Source organism: Temnothorax nylanderi, unplaced genomic scaffold (genome assembly GCF_030848795.1).
Source record: "Temnothorax nylanderi isolate EJ_2023f unplaced genomic scaffold, tnyl_v1.0 TNYL_tig0259_pilon, whole genome shotgun sequence".
NCBI classification, from domain to species: domain Eukaryota; kingdom Metazoa; phylum Arthropoda; class Insecta; order Hymenoptera; family Formicidae; genus Temnothorax; species Temnothorax nylanderi.
This window is the reverse complement of record NW_027249321.1, coordinates 44,336-57,283: the sequence shown is the minus strand read 5'-3', so window position 1 is coordinate 57,283 and position 12,948 is coordinate 44,336. Positions and strand designations below refer to the sequence as shown.

Sequence of the window (12,948 nt, the reverse complement as noted above, 5' to 3'; positions counted from 1 at the left end):
TCTCCACGTGATGGCTATATAAAGATAGATTTCTTATAATTTAAATTGCCAATCCCGAGTCAAAAAATAGACCCTCCGTAACGCCCGACATCGCGATCGCACACTCTCCTTGAACGGAATGAACGGAGGGTCACATAATAAGCATTTGTCTATGTTGCCGAACCTTCGTTCACTTCTCAAATGGCAGTTTTTACCCACTTAACGTCTACGGAGGTTACGCGAAGTCTGGTGACTCTCCGTTCACCCTCCCTACAATTCGCAGATTCGATGTCGCATAGCTGGATAAAACCTCGAAATACCCTCCCTAGACTCTCAGCACAAACCGGTTTTGCCATGTCGCATAGCTGGATAAAACCTCGAAATACCCTCCCTAGACTCTCAGCACAAACCGGTTTTGCCAAAACCTCGATAGAGCCTCCGTACACTCTATTCCCGTAAGCCTCCGTGTACCCTCTGTAGAACCTATTCTCGGAGGTCATCGAGAACCCTCCTTAGACCCTAACATTTTGTAGATATTAATCTCCCAGGTAGCAAGATGACGTTTAAAGACGTCGTCATTTGACATCACTCTGCTACCTGGGTATCCTCAGCTCGTGACTGCGATATAGATGTAACTCTTGAAAATGCCAATCAAGCGTTGCAAGATAAGCATCCAGTCAATGGTGTAAAAGGCCCTTGTGCTTTGTCCAAATTGATGCCCGATTTTATTCGAGGTACAGCTATTGATTATATGCACTGTATCTTTCCTGGTGTAGTAAAAAAATTGCTACAATTTTGGTTCGATCCTAGCTTTTCTAGCGAGCCGTTTTCGCTGTGTGCATTGTCTCGCGTCGTAGATTCGCGATTAATTCGCATAAAACCGCCCAAGTTTGTATACAGAATGCCACGTACTGTATTGGATCTTTGTCATTGGAAAGCTTCAGAATTGAAGATGTGGTTCTTTTATTACTCTATAGTGATACTCGAAGGAATCATGAACCCGATTTACTTTCGACATTATTTACTTCTTGTAAGCGGTATTTCACTTTTAAATTCGTCATGCGTTACTGTCAAAAATGTCGAAGATGCCGAACGTTTGTTACACGAATTTGTAAGAGAATGTCCAACGTTGTATGGTCTCCAATTCTGTAGCATCAATATTCACCAAATTCTACATTTACCTGACTGTGTAAGACGGCTAGGACCACTCTGGGTCTACTCATGCTTTCCATACGAAGACATCAATGGTAAAATACTAAAACTAGTTCACGGTACAACAAACATAGAATCGCAAATAGCATGTGCACATATTTTTCTGATAAAAATGAGAAAGAAACTAGATCAGTTACCAGAAGGCCCAATCCGCGATTTCACCACCGACTTTAAACACCAGGTAAAAATACGTGAACGAATTGCTGTTGGTTGTTATAGTGTGGGCAGCTATAAACGGATTCTCAGACTCCCTCTATACATTCAGCAAGCCTTGATGAATTCAAATCTTCCGCTTGAGAATGTTCATACATATTTAAGACTGTTGAAGGACAGCAAACTATTCATTGGCGAAATGTATGCTCGCGGACAGAAAGGTTGTCCGAAAGGTTGTCCGACTTTGAGCCGTATTCATAGTATGAATACGGGTGTATAAGTCGGACAACCTTTCTGTCCGCGAGTGTACAATAGAGTAGAGAGTACGATCTCTTCGCGTGTTGTCTATGAAAAAAACCGAGAGAAAAAGCTAGGAATAATTCATTGTTTCGTAAAAATTTCCGACTGTGATTGTGGCGATCATTGCGTATGTGAGGGAGAGCATTTTGCGATTATTACGGAAATAGTAAAAGACGGTATATTCCACGTTCGTGCAGATGTTGAACTTCAGGTCAGGCTGTCTCACTTGCACAAATGTCATCGAGGAAACGTAATCGTCGCTATACCAATTGCGTTTCTTAAATCAGTATGCATTCACATAAACGTTGAAAATCAATTTGTTATTGGACAAGTAATTAATTATGTAGAGCTGGAATAAAGCAGATATTAAGAAAATAAGAGATTTTTGTTATATTCACATTCTTTCGATTGAACCTTCGAAATACTTTTTTATAAAACTACGATAGAGCCTCCGTACACTCTATTCCCGTAAGCCTCCGTGTATCCTCTGTAGAACCTAATTGTCTATATGTTGCCGACCCATAAAGTAAAACGTTTCCCCAAAATATTAAGAGATAAATTTATTCATCATCTGAAATAATATATGATAAATGACGTATCTCCGTGCCAAAAACAGGTCGGATTCCGCTATAAAAGGATTACGTCGCAATGACAAGTTTGAACATTTAAGGTAAAATTTTCAAAATTTCACCTTATCACTGAATATATACAGACCTTTTATGTCTTATTTAAATCATAGTAATACGGTAGGCAACTCGTTTTTATGTTTCATAATTATATTTTATATCATATTTTATATTATGTGTCAATATACAATTATGTGTCAATAGATACAAGTATCAATAGATACATGTATCTATTGACACATAATTGTATATTGACACATAATATAAAATATGATATAAAATATAATTATCTATTGATACTTGTATCTATTGACACATAATTGTATATTGACACATAATATAAAATATGATATAAAATATAATTATGAAACATAAAAACGAGTTGCCTACCGTGTTACTATGATTTAAATAAGACATAAAAGGTCTGTATATATTCAGTGATAAGGTGAAATTTTGAAAATTTTACCTTAAATGTTCAAACTTGTCATTGCGACGTAATCCTTTTATAGCGAAATTCGACCTGTTTTTGGCACGGAGATACGTCATTTATCATATATTATTTCAGATGATGAATAAATTTATCTCTTAATATTTTGGGGAAACGTTTTACTTTATGGGTCGGCAACATATAGACAATTAGGTTCTACAGAGGATACACGGAGGCTTACGGGAATAGAGTGTACGGAGGCTCTATCGTAGTTTTAGAAAAAAGTATTTCGAAGGTTCTACAGAGGGTACACGGAGGCTTACGGAATAGATGCCTACGTCGAATTGTAAGGAGGGTGAACGGAGAGCACACATGAAACGCGTACGGAGAGTCTGCGGAGTGAGCGCGGAACATTAGGACGCCTACGGAGGGTACGTGAAGTCATCGCACAAGCCATGAATTGTAACGAGAGTAAATGGAGGTTCAATCATAGTTAGAGGAAGTTTGAGGAGTGTCCCAGGAGTGGTTTTTTCATGACAAAACCTGAAAGTAGAGTCCAAATAGGTTATAAGCAGGGTGCACAGTACGGCGGCATATCATATTTCAAAGGACTTCGAGTGAACGCAGGGTATTCGGAGAGTTAAATTTTGACTCGGGATATTCCTTTATATTATAATGGTCCATAAAAATAAAAACTGGAAGAAATAAAAATATATATGAAAAAAGACTCGAATGTTTTGAATACAATAATATTTTGACATGTTGAAGGGTTTTGAAATAAAAAGTTTTTCTGTGCACACAAGAAAGAAAAAACAGATAAGTGAGAAATAATGAAGAAAATGCAGTGGGATACTGTATTTCATACAATTAAAAGTAAATTAGAGCATAACTGGTTTCACAAAATCAATTTAAAATTAAATTTAAAAGATAAAAAAAAACCAGCTGCAAAACAAAACAAAAATTCTAAAAAAGAAAAAAGCCATATTTTTGATACTAAAATATATATTCAAAGAATTACAAAATTATGAGTGTTGAAACCAATTGAAAAGAATCTTGGCGCATCGCAAATAATTAGAGACGAGTCTTTTGCGCTCGCCGTGTTCCGTTTCGGGAATCGCGTTTCTATTCTCGTCCTAGCTCGAGAGGTAGAAAAACCGCGCCTCGTTTTTCTAAGTTCGACTCTCGCTTTGTCTCCGGGCCTCAGTGCGAGAGGTAAACACCCGAGACAAAGCGAGAATTCATATTTCATAACAGCGAATTGGTTGTCGACCCCGAGATCAGCTGTTCCGTTAAAAGTTCAAAATTCGGTGATCTCGCTGACTGTCGACAGCTGATTGGCCCTACGGATTTGCGGCTCGTTACCGGGGGTAGAAAACTCGAGATAATTTCTCGGGAATAAAACTCCCGGCTCTCGCGCCCGCGTTGGCACTCGATCAGTAGTTACGGTGACAGTACTTAGAGATAGCTTTCTCGACGCTTTTCGTACTTGAGACTCAAAGCAGAGAACCACTTTCGCAAGCGAAATTAAGAAATTTATTGATAAGAGAACTAAAAAACAACTACAACTGAATTTGGCACACATCCTAACATATTTTCAGCAAAGTCAATATCAGCAACAGAACTGAAAAATGTTACAGCGAAATGTTACAAAGAAAGGGAAGAGGACGAAGTAAAAGAAATTATATAGAAACCGGAACTGAACCGATATTTTCGTTCGGTCCGGGTCCCTGATAAACAGTATATTATTGAAGACCGTAAAGCAGCTATAAAAGCAATTGAATTAAATAAATAAAATGTTGATTAAGCAACGTGCAAATTTATAATTTGCATACTTAAAAATTGTGAGGAAGTAATGTTCAAATTTATAATTTGCACCAGCCGTTACAGAAATTTAATACTGTAAGTGATTATTTGGCTAGTGATTAGTTACTTATTTCGAGTATTAAAAAGTACTGTTTTTAATGATTTTAATACTCAAAATAAGTAATTAATTACTAGCCAAATAATCACTTACAGTATTAAATTTCTATAAGGGTAAGTACTAATGTTTTTACATGTTTACTAATTAGAAACTATTATTATTTTAGATGTCAGACCGGAAAACATAACATTAGATGTAGCTAATGTTACATCTAATGTAACTAATAATAACAGTAAAAAATTATTATTATTAATATCCTGTGGCGGATTAACCATTTTATTCTGTTTAATTAGAGACCCGGACCGGACCGGAACCGAAACCGAAAACCGTACCGTAACCGGCATTTTTGTCGAACCGGAACCGTAAACCGTATGGAAACTTTATAAAGCCTACAGGAACAGAATCGAAACCGGTACCGTTAAAAGTCATTATATCTTCAAAAAAATTAAGACCAAAAGATAACAGGGTAAATCTGAAGAATAGTGGCCTCCTCACCGATTTCGTTGAACTTAGGCTTAATCGACGCGTTTTTGCGCGAAAGAATCTGGCAGAAAAAAGTGTTGCTCTGCCCCGCGAAGCGAGATATTAAACAGTTGACAGAAATCAGGTTATGATTCCTGTCATACCGACGAGATGTAGCGACTACGAACATGCCCTGCGGCCACATGCGCATGCTCAGTGGCCGCACGCGCAGCAAAATAGAAGTTGTGATTTTCGTTAAAGCAGGGCACACACGTGTCACAACATCACCACGATATGATTCGTGTTAGATTACGGCGTATTGGTCGTTTCTTTTTGGCGATGAAAGATATAAATACAAACATTGAAAACTTTGAATCAATTTATGATCCCAAAGTATATGATAACTGCATCTGCGCGATTAATAAAGTCGCAAAATTTAATTCGGAAGAAAAAATGTATGAAACTCCTGCGGTAGCATCAAGTTTATCAACATTGATCAAACATATTGGAAATATCCTCATTATTGAATGTATAAAAAGAGAAGACGAAAAAAAAAGAAACAAGTCAAAGATTTTTTAAAACTACTAATTGTCGACATCGGAACAAGTATTAATACAACTGTCTTAGAAACACAGTCGGCTCGCAAAAAGCATAAAAAAGTTAACTTTCCATCAGTAGAAAATATTCGGAAATTGTACAGACATTTAGAAAAAAAACGAACTGAAGCGTTTGAGGCATTACACCAATCGTTCTCTTATTGCCACTGGATTTCTTTGGCTGAAGCAACATTAACTTCCATACATGTATTTAACCGACGTAGGGCAGGAGAAATTGAGAGTTCTCATAGAGGACTTCAATAACTATGAGAAATTAAATAAAAATATGTATAATGACATTTATAAATCATTGTCTCCAAAAAATAGAAAAATTGCCGAAAAATATATAAGATTTTGCATGAGAGGCAAATTGGGACGTACAGTACCGATTTTACTGTCGAACAATTTATTTCAAAGTATTAATTTAATTTTAAAATTTCGGAAACAAGCTCGAGTACCAGAAAAAAATCCGTATATCTTTGAATTGCCTGGATCTGATAAAAAAAGATATAAGTATCTCAGAGCATGCGCATTAATACGAAAATTTTCAGAAGAGTGTAATGCAAGTGAATCTTCTACATTGCGTGGCACAATATTGCGAAAACACGTGGCAACATATTGCATCCAATTAAATCTGAATAATTAGATGTTTCAGACCTTGCCACGTTTATGGGTCATTCTGATACAATTCATAAGGATCATTGTGAAAAATATCGTGTGCACCATGGGTCGAAGACTTTTTAGACTCGTGTGGTTGCTGTCCGTGCCTTCGGCTCGGGCAGCAAATTTCACACAGTTCACAGTGTGAACTTCACACTTGTCTGAAAAATGTAACCTTCTCCCGTTAGTGCACAATATACTGATAATTTATCGTTTTCATGTATGTTTTATGAGTACTTTTTTAAATAATACCCAGTTTTTTTTTCTAGCATGTGGATCAAAAGAAATCGGAAATATGATGATGAAAAAGATCAGGCAGGTACTGAGGATGCTGTCGATTCTCAACTATAAAATGGAGCAAATAGTGGAAGATTTAAACAATTGTAAAATAAATAATATAATGAAAAAAGAAGTTCCTGAAATAGAATGTTTATTTGAAAAATTTAATTTTGAGATTTCATTAATATAATGTAGAAACACGAGAAATTCAAAAATTAATCGATGACTCGATCAATGAATTATTTATCAATAAATGAACAAACAATGTTTAGTATAAACCGAACCGAACCGCGAACCGAATCACGAATACTTAATCTCACTTTAGATATCAAGTGAGATATTCAGACTAAATGACGTGAGATCCAAAGGGACTAATAATTTCTCCACATAATTAATATCGCAATCAATATAATGAATTTATCAAGTTCTTACGCTGTAACATTTGTCTTTACAAATTCTTATATACATATCTATATAAATATTTCGTTATTATAACGCAAATTGTTATTCAATATATTTAATATAACATATCGAAAATACGTATCTACAATTATATTATGTATTTTAATGTAATATAATTGATATGAAAACTATCAACTTTGAGATAATTCTACATAAAAAATGATTTTGTCCCGCAACAAAATATTCACTGGATCTCACGTTATTTTATTTTGCTTTGTTTATACAAAGCCAAGCTATATGGATAGACTATAAAAGATTAGGATAAAATCGGTGCATTATGTAAACAATAAAAATAAATACGATTAACACTTCTTATAGTGTGATCTATATATGTATATATACAATAATTAAGATTTATGTGGAATATGCAACGTGAATCAAAATATCTTTTGGTCTTTTTCATTTGTAATGCATGCACATGGAATTTATTAATACATTTTGCTTCTTTGCACCAATTTATGTAATATTTAATCCTGGAGGAATATTTGGGATAGAAAGAGGGAGAAAGAGAGAGAGAAAAGAAAATAAAGAAACACATTTATTAATTGTGTTTTATCAAAAATTTTCTTATCTATATAATCGTTCAATTTATTATATTTTATTAAACCTATCTACACTCTATCTACAGATACCTATATCTCTTATTATTTTTTAATTCTTTAATTGTAATTAAACTATCTATTGTCTATCTATAAAAAAATTATTTTCTATTGATTTTAATTGTATATAAAAAATTTAAATATTTAAAAAATTTGTATTCTGCATGAAATATAAAAGTTACAAAAAACTGAAGTGAAATTTTATATCCGAAAAATGTTATTCTATATTTTGGAAAATTTTATTTTAGTTCTTTGTCTTTTCTATATTTCTTAATAATTTTAAAAATAAATTTGATAAATGTAATTAATGTAACAAATCTAAATAATTGATTTTAATTTTGTATAAGAAAGATCACAACTAATATCTTTATATAATTGATAATAAAATATACACAGAGAAAAAATAATGTTGTATTAATAGCATTAGTCTGATTGGAAATAATCTTGTTAATTCAGTAACAGTATTAGTAAAACAATACTTATTTGATTAAAAGAAATACTTATTTTATTAAAACAAAAGCATGATGTATTGAATTAACAAGATTATTTCCAATTAGACTAATCCTATTGATACAACATAATTTTTTTCTCCGTGTATATTTGCCAAATTTAAATAATTTGCCTATAAATTTCAGGCGACTGGCATATTCTGCGATACAAAGAACATTAGATGCATTAATCAATAATGCACCGACATAACGTATGTGGTTACGGGTGCATTCTCCCGTAAGCACAATAAATCAATAAATAATGATGCTCCAGGATTAATTATTCAGCCTAGTCTGATCTAGTCTATCCATTTTAGGGCAACGGATCTGTGAGAAGTCGCATTTATCTATAGTACTATTATATGGATACCATACATTAATATACCTAATATTGGTCTCGCAAATCCGTTACCCCATACTATTATAAAAATTTCGTCACTCACAGATCTGATGCGCAACGGGCGGAGTAATTCGGCCACGTAGCTACGATGATACTGTAACAAAAACGAAAGATATAAATTAAAGAAGCGCTGAAAATGATTAATGTTTCAAAAGATACACATAATTTTACGCGCATCTAATTTGTCTTTTAATTAGATTCACTGATATAATTATCTATTTTCCGGAAAAAATATTTACAAAAATAAATTTTTATAAAATTTTAAATAATTTCTTTTTTTCTAATTATTTTTATCGAAATAAAACAGTCCGAATAAATGGGAAAAACCTATTAATTTTATGCAGATAAAAGATGATATTTACCCCAAGGTTGCTCCGCCGGTGCCCGATGTCTCTCTCGGACCTCCTCCTCCTCTCAGGACGTCAGGTCTCTCCTCCTTCTCCTCCTCCTTTCACCGCACAGGACACTCGCGAGGAACACTCAAAATTAAATGAAAGAACTTCATAATTTGGAAGTTTATTTAGAAAATAAGAAAAAGACTAAAGAAACTGTAAGTTGGGAATTTTAATAATAATATAAGTAGATAGAGTTCGTTCTCTTATTCGTCGCCCAATCAGTAGTAAGGCGCATTAATCGCGACAGGTGTCTATTGAAAACGGACACGATGACCAAAATAGCGGAAATGAGCCGGCTCGTAAACACACGAAACATGTATACTCACTCAGTATTGTCGATAAAATTGTAGAATTCACTTTCACTACTGTTTCGTGCTCGGCCGAGGTGACCTCGGGACACGTAATTGAATGCCGGGACCACTCTGACAAGGGCGCGGGGCAAGGTCCTAGAGGAGTTAGCGAGGAGTAGATTTTAGATGACGCACGCCCTTTGGATTTGATTCACAAACACAATTTATTTCAACACGCGGTATTTTACAAAGTTTTCTCGCACTCGCGCAATCGAGCGGGCTGAGCATTCGCGATAAATGTCGGAACGGAAATCTTGCGTCGCTCGTACTCTCTGCGATGGCTCGCGAAACAGAGATCTTGAAGAGCGATTGAGTACCGTCCTCGCGATCGGAGATCTTGAACACGACCGGCGGATATCTTGCTCGCGAAGCAGATGAGCGACCGCGAACACGCGATGACTCGCGAGATGCTCAGGCGCACTTTAGGGTTACTCGGGGACGCGATAGCGGGCGCGAGTTTCACACTAATCACAATGAGAAAAGTAACTTAATGTAACGAGACGCGGTATTTCCGCGATAACGATGAGAACGGTGCGGCACGACAAGATGGCCGCGAGCGGAGTCGATATCGGGATCGAACTCCCTGCGTATATTGTACAACGACTCTTCGTCTGAGCTTACGCGCGGTTATCGCAACGCTCGAGAAAGAGGCACTCGCAAAAACCGGGTTTGATTCGTGTGACGGTTTCATCGTCGACACGGTTCTCTCTTGAAGAATCACGCTACCGCACGCGGTGATCACGTGATCCGTCCCTTGGCTTCGCCACGTCGTTGCTGGCGAACGGAAAAACTTGCGAAATGAGAAGTTTCACGCGGCGACCAATCGAGCGGGTGCGGCTCGCGATGAAACAATACGGACTTCGTTCAATTACTTTCGAGAACACTCCTGAACACTCCCGAGATGCTAATTGCCACGAACGACCGGCTCGACTTCCTCCTTAGCGAGGCAGAAACGGAAGAGAGCGCGGATCGATATCGATCAACCTTCGTCCCGAGAGGAGACCCTCGACGGGGGTCGTTGCCTCGCGAAGGACGAATCACATCGATCCGCGACGTACAGAGTTGCGCGGTGTACGTAAATTAGAAAACGCGTGCGCGTTTTGCAATCGCGCGGTCGGAACGGTAGGCGCGACAACCGGGTGATCTCGGGCGAGTTCGTGTCAAGCCCGAGGGTTGTTTGTGCTCGCGCCAGGGGCGTTTGCTGTCGCGACAGCGCCCCATTATACCGATAGACTTTACCTTAATCCTAAACAACTACACTGATTTCTGATTTTTTAAAACAATTTATCGACGAAACTGAGTGAGTACACATGTTTCGCGTGTTTACGAGCCGGCTCATTTCCGCCATTTTGGTCATCGTGCCCGTTCTCAATAAGGCCGATATTCATAGTCCGATCTTATATTCAAGATCTTCTTAACCCTAACATAAGTTTCATAGTACATATAAAATAAATTTTGTTATTACTTTTCAATAGTATAATTTAATTTTCCTTATATTTCACATTATTACATTATGTTTCATAGGGAAAATTATTATACATTATAAAATATATTCAGTAATTTTTCAATAACTTTTATTTCACTTTTCATCGATTTCATGGTGCTTTCAGCAAAATTCTATCAGAGCCATCTGCATGAAAATATTATGAAATCAATGAAAAGTGATATAAAAGTTATTGAAAAATGGCTGTATATATTTCAAAATAAATAATAAATTTTCTTCTAAAATGTAATGTATTACTGTAAAATATAAGGAAAAGATTTTTTTTAAATTATATTATTGAAAAGTAATAACAAAATTGTTTTAAGGTATCATAAAATTTATTAAATTTAACTAAAGAAACTGAAATTTTTACTAAAATATTCATGGAATAACGATGAAATGAGATCAATTGAGAGATTTCAGTAAAATTTTATTACATTTTTATTTAATATAATTTTATTATATTTTCAATAAAATATTTCCATCAGTTAGCATTATTTCAAAATGCTATATGATCATTTTATTGGCTGAATAAAGTATTAAGACCGCCTATGATCAGACTAACGACAAGACGATCTTAAATATAAGATCGAACTATGAATACTGTCCTATGATGACTCGCTTCGTCGTAGAGAGGAATTCAAAGTATGTGAGTAATTCGCAGAACAAGGAGCCGCTCGCTTACAGAGAGGACAATCTTTGGTAATTTCCCTTGTTAATCAATACACATAAATCTGAAAATAAATCGGGATATCGACGAGGCGCAGCCGGATGTACCGATGATTCGCATGAGATTCGATAGCTGTTCGACGAAAGCGCTGATCGATATGGGAGCGCAAATTACCGCGATGACGAAAGCCTTTTACGAACAATTACGCGACGCGAACGAGCAAATGGAAATTGTCCCGATAAAGAAATTTACGTTACGAAGAGCATTTTCCGAACGAGGATCGGTAATATCGAATAAAATCAAGATTAATTTCAAATATCGAAACGAAAGATACACGCACGAATTTTTCATAGTGGAAAACCTAGCGTATGAAATAGTATTGGGCATTGATTTCCTCGTCAAATATAAATTGATGCTCGCGTGTGATGAATCGATAGATGTGAAATTCCGCAATTCAATGGCGCCAATGATGCGCGTAAACGCGATGAAGCGCGACGAGGCAGAAGAACGTCTACGGAAGATTCTCGACAAACACGCTGAGCTATTCAACGGTGAGATAGAACGCGTGAATCACTATCAGCACAAGATCGAGATGAAAATTACGCGACCGTACAAACGAAAAACGTATCCGATTCCGGAAATACACATGAATAAAGTCAGAGCGTATATTAAAGATCTGGAGCGTAAAGGCATCATAAAGAAACAAGCCACTCAGTACGTAAACCCACTGGTAGTGGTGATCAAAAAGAATCTGGCACGAATGACGAAACCGCTCGAGGAACTGCTGAAGAAGGGGCAAAAGTTCGAGTGGACCAGCGACAGACACCGAGCATTCAACGAGATCAAGCAAGCGTTATTCTGCGTTATTCTTTGACAGATGTACCGCCCCAGTCAAACTCCCCGCCTGGCAGTGTCCTCGAATCGGATCACGCGGGAGTATTAACGGCGATCGGCCGCGAGGCCTCACGCCACTCTGACACGCTTGGCTCTAGAACACCGTGACCGCCGGGGCACAAAGCCCTCGGGGCACGCGCTCCGCCTAACCGAGTAAGTAAGGAAACGATGAAAGTGATCGCGAGGCACCCGATCTCTATCTCTTTCAACCGAAAACGAAATACGGCATATACGTGGACGCGGCTAGATCAGGCTTAGGGGCGCGATTATACCAATACCAACCGAACGCGGAAGACGCGAAACAGACGATCGGTTACGCAAGTAGGAGTCTGAAGGGCGCGGAAATTAATTATACGATCACAGAATTGGAATGCTTAGCGGTAGTCTGGGCGTTGCAAAAGTGGCATACTTTGTTATTAGGACGCCACGTAAAGATTCATACCGATCATCAGGCTCTCAAATTTTTAAGTACCTGCGTACAAAACAATGCTCGTATAGCGCGATGTTTACCTTTTTGAAAGAGTTTGACTTGGAAATTATTCATTTGCCGGGAAGAGAAAACTCGATAGCTGATACATTATCGAGACGCGCA

At 36.9% G+C, this 12,948-nt stretch overlaps 1 long non-coding RNA gene across 2 annotated transcripts in view; it reads left to right on the top strand.

Moving 5' to 3' along the window:
* The window catches only part of LOC139780046 (uncharacterized), a 32,815-nt gene extending 26,032 nt beyond the window's left edge, over positions 1-6,783 (top strand). For both annotated transcript variants that reach the window (XR_011720091.1, XR_011720092.1), the window contains one exon: positions 6,606-6,783. This is a non-coding gene — a long non-coding RNA (uncharacterized lncRNA). The remainder of the gene's footprint in view (positions 1-6,605) is intronic.
* Positions 6,784-12,948: the final 6,165 nt, after the last annotated feature.